The sequence below is a fragment of the Nansenia antarctica genome (genome assembly GCF_963989245.1).
Source record: "Nansenia antarctica genome assembly, chromosome: 6".
Lineage (NCBI taxonomy): Eukaryota > Metazoa > Chordata > Actinopteri > Argentiniformes > Microstomatidae > Nansenia > Nansenia antarctica.
Genome location: NC_137676.1, coordinates 13,998,954 through 14,003,648, shown reverse-complemented (window position 1 = coordinate 14,003,648; position 4,695 = coordinate 13,998,954).

The following is a 4,695-nucleotide window of genomic DNA, read 5'->3' as shown; positions in this document are numbered from 1 at the left end:
TAAGCCGTTTTTTTTTTTTCCAACAGCGGTGTCAGTGAGTGTCCAGGCTAGTTCAAAGCCCGGTGAGCCTAGTGAACATGTCCGTTTCAATTTCCACAGCTGGGCTTTCTAGTCCTGCCCCCGTAGTATGGTGTGTACATTCTGCAGGCGAACTCAGAGACCTTTGGTTTCCAGGTTCTGGTATGGCAATTGTATTTGGAAAAAGTGTTATTCGAATCAATTTGATTGTGTAGTTACAGCGAGCTAACTTTTTATGCTTGCCACCCAACAAGTTTGCTAGCCAACTAAAGCAATTGGATGATCAGAATATCCCGCCCTCGCTCTAAACCCCTATCCCCTATCCCCTATCCCCTATCCCCTAGCCCCTAGTGACTAGCCCCTAGACCCGCTTGACCTCTGAAGGACCAGTGGGGAAGAGAAAGCCAAAAGCCTGAAGTTGTAAGCATAGAACAGGCGTAGTGAGCGCTGTTGAAGGCCGGGAGTGACTATGGAAAAGCAATTGGCCTCGGCACGGACTGGCACACACAACCTAAGGCCTGCTGTGGAAAGCCGGTCGTGGTTAAAGTTTCATGGGTCTTTGAACGCGAAGTAACTGTTTGATGGTGCACTGTGCGTCGTACAAGGCAGCCTCGGTTGGAGCGGCTCCACAAATCAACGTTATTTTGTTGTTATTTGTTACCAACTGTGTGCGGAACGTCTCAGAATTTGCTATGACCGACAAATACCTCCTGGATATTTTATTTGTTACTGTATTTACTGTTTATTACGGTTGATGTTTATATTTTATCTATTACATTCTATTGTTGATGTTGTTGTTATCAATGAAGACGTATAGTATAATATATACAGTGGGGGAAATAAGTATTGAACACATCAACATTTTGTCCAGTAAAGGCATTTCCAATGAGCCTATTCAAGTGAAATGTGCACCAGACTTTGGTATAAACATTTAAGTCCATATGTAAATAAAGTTATATGTAATAAAGTGGAATGAAACAGGAAAAAAGTATTGAACACACTAAGAAAAAGCAGTACACCACAGCAAGGAAAAGCAAGGAACTGTATTGTAGCCCGGGAATTTCTTTTTTCTTTTTTTGGCTTGAACTTTTCATTTTCCACTTTATTTTCCACTTTTTATTTTGTGTTATGTGTTATGAATGACTGTGTATGCTTTCTGAGTGAACATTGTTGCCAGTGTATGGTTGAACGAGCTTCTTTTGAGACATGTATGAAGTGTTTGGCAAAGATGCATGTTAGTAATTGATAATTGATGATTCATACAGACTGTATGAAGAGTTTTGACAATTGACAAGTTTTTAACACTGAGACTTAGCAATCGTAAAAAACTGTAAAAAGGTTTACTTTGAAAGTCTCACCCTTGTCTGATCCTGATGTTATAGAAGCAGCGTAGCAGCAGGGTAGCACAAGCGTACCCCTTTAAGAGAATAGGGGGTGCGCAGTGTTTTGACGTAGCGTGCATAAGTTGCGGAGGGAAAAAGAGAGAGGTTATCTTCGGATCAACCTATCTGTGTGAGCAGATATTCTCCCACATGAAGAGCATGCTAAGCCTCTGCCACAGCCATTTGACAACTGACCACTCCGAAGCTTGTGTGTAACTTAAAGTGACCAAATACCACCCCCAGATAATGTAGCATAGATGGAGCACCCCCAGATTTTTTTTTTGCATAGATGGCTTTGCATACATACATTTTTCATACATAACATTTTTTGTTTATGTTGTGGTTGGAATACAATTGCATTGCAATTCTGTTTGGTTTGGTATGTCGAGTCATAATTAATGTTGATATTGTGGTTGGCACACTGATTAACAAGAACATTTCAAAATGGCACTTCATGTCAAAAAAGTTGCCTACCCCTGGTATAGTATGTTGTTTAGAGTTAGAGTTAGTAAATCTCTTGAAGCATTTTTATGCTGGTCAGTGTTGTAAGGGCAATGGTATCACATTTACACAAATTACTTTGAGTGGAAGAATGAAATGTGAATTTCCAATTTTACTGTAGGGTATTTGAAATGTCCTCCAAGTGGCACGCATGCAAGCATTCGCACAGTGGACTGAGTAAGGCCCTCAGGCAGCCAGGCGATTGATGTTCAATGGGTGCACAGAGACAGTAACTCAAACTCTGAGACTGCATCTAAAACTCTCATTAGTTTAAGTGTGTGAGAGTTCTCAGCTTGTCTGACCTTCAGTCCACACACACTGATTAGGTCCCAAAGATATATTTTTTTTTATGAAAGGCCTCCTGTTAAAATAACGAGGGGTGGAATAGCATGCACGCACACACACACACACACACACACACACACACACACACACACACACACACACAAATACACACATGGATATGTGTCTCCATATGCAAACATGCATAGATTCACACACACACACAAATACACATGCATGCAGCTTATCAGGCAGGCTGAGGTCTGAAATATGAGCGGCAAACATTTGTATGGACAGATGTGGATTAATGTTCATCTTTTCTTCAAGCCAGAGATTAAGCCTGCTTTACTGGCTAACAGGTTTTAGGTTTTTACCATTTTGATTACAGAGAGATAGAGATGGAGGGAGGGGTGGGCAGGGGGGGAGGTACATTGAGAGAGAGAGAGAGAGAGAGAGAGAGAGAGAGAGAGAGAGAGAGATGTGATTACATTTGTTTTATGATTGCTAAGTCGCAGTGTTCAAAACTGAAGTCACATTTTGTCAAAACTCTTCATACAGTCTGAATTAGTAACATGCATCTTGGCCAAACACTTAGTCGCTGAGCAGTATCTTTCTACGAAGAGGGGGCCTGGGAAAATGGTGTGTGTGTGTGTGTGGGGGGGGGGGGGGGGGGGGTATGGGGGGGGGGGTATTGGCTTAGTCTGCTGTCTATAATGAACGGTTAATGTAAGTCTGGAAAAATGAATACGGTCACCATCTGCTCAATGTACGACTGGGTTCTGTGGCTGTGCCTGTGTATGTGATTGTGTGTGTGTGTGTGTGTGTGTGTGTGTGTGTGTGTGTGTGTGTGTGTGTGTGTGGGTGTTTGTGTGTGTGTGTGTGTGTGTGTGTGTGTACGTGCGTGTTTTCAGCCAATTGCAGCTCTCAGGCAGAGAGAGAGAGAGAGAGAGAGAGAGAGAGAGAGAGAGAGAGAGAGAGAGGGAGGGAGCTATGAGAAAAGGGGAGAGGAAGAGAGGGAGGGAGGGAGTGACAAAGAAAGAGGAAGAGAAAGAGAAAGAGAGATATTCACTCAGGCAACACATCATATGTGTTTAGCTATCCTGGCGACAAAGATACAGGTGAGCACAAATAGGACACAGAGTCATGAATCTCCTGTCTCAAGGTGTCTGCACAGAGCACAGGACGCTAGCCACACGCAGCCTGGGGCTGCAATGTGTTCCTCTTCATATACTGTACACACACGCACGCACGCACGCACACACACACACACACACACACAGAAAAAAGCAAAAGAGGACTATCTACAGTCCCATTGCGCATAGTCCCATTGCACATTACTGTACTAACTAGATGAACAATCATATTGATAACAACAATGTTAAAGATGATGATCATGATAATGAAGCTACTGAATGAAAAGACAAACATTAGTAAGCTCTGGGGATTCTCTTCCTTCCTGAACACAGCACACCTACTATTACTAGACTACCCTTTCACTGTACTGTAAGAGTATTTAAAAGCTTTGGAGAGATTACAAGTCTAGAGAACACAGGAGCTATATCATACTTTCACCCACACACACACACACACACACACACACACACATACACCCAGTCACACGCAGGCACACGCACGCACGCACATGCACGCACGCACACGCATGCACGCACACACACACACACACACACACACACACACACACTCACACCCACACACACACACACACACACACACTCACACCCACACACACACACCCACACACACACAGCCTCACCCGCTGGCAAGGAAAATGCTTTATTTACATGTCTATGAACTCTAGGAGACAGTCAGTCCTGCTCTACACACTGAAGGAGGGGAGAGGAGAGGAGCACAGACAATGGTGGTGTTACAACTCCCAGCACTTGGTTGATAAGTAAACACAGGCTACATCTATAATCCTCATGTCGCTATGACTTCTGAATTATGCAGATGAGGCAAACACAAGCACAAACCACACACACACACACACACACACACACAGCACCCGCAGCACACACAGCATCCCGGTTGTGATTAAATTTGCCATGGCCTCTGATCCGCCTTTAAATCTTTGCAATTTTCGTTTTATGCAGCTTTAATATGGATCATGGTTTCTCTCCGAGTGCCCCCATCTCTTAATCTGGAGCAATCTGAGTTGAGCCTGGCGGGGGCAACAGCTGACAGGGAGAAACTAGTCCGCCACAGAGACAAGCCATCCAGGCTCGACCCGTGGGCCTAAAGGCCAGGTACTTTCTGATTAGTATCTGAATAGGTTTACGGTCAATTATAATTATCATTAATAACCAAGTTTTTCTTTTGGTGGGAATCGATTGAGCAACATAACAATGTTAACCATCCAGACCGCCCAGGCCGCCGGGCCGCCCTTGTAAATAAGAATTCTTTCTTGATTACATGCCTGGTTAATGAAATAAATAAAAACAGTCCAGATTGTCACCATTATGATCACATCAGTTATTTATTTAGGAGGCATACA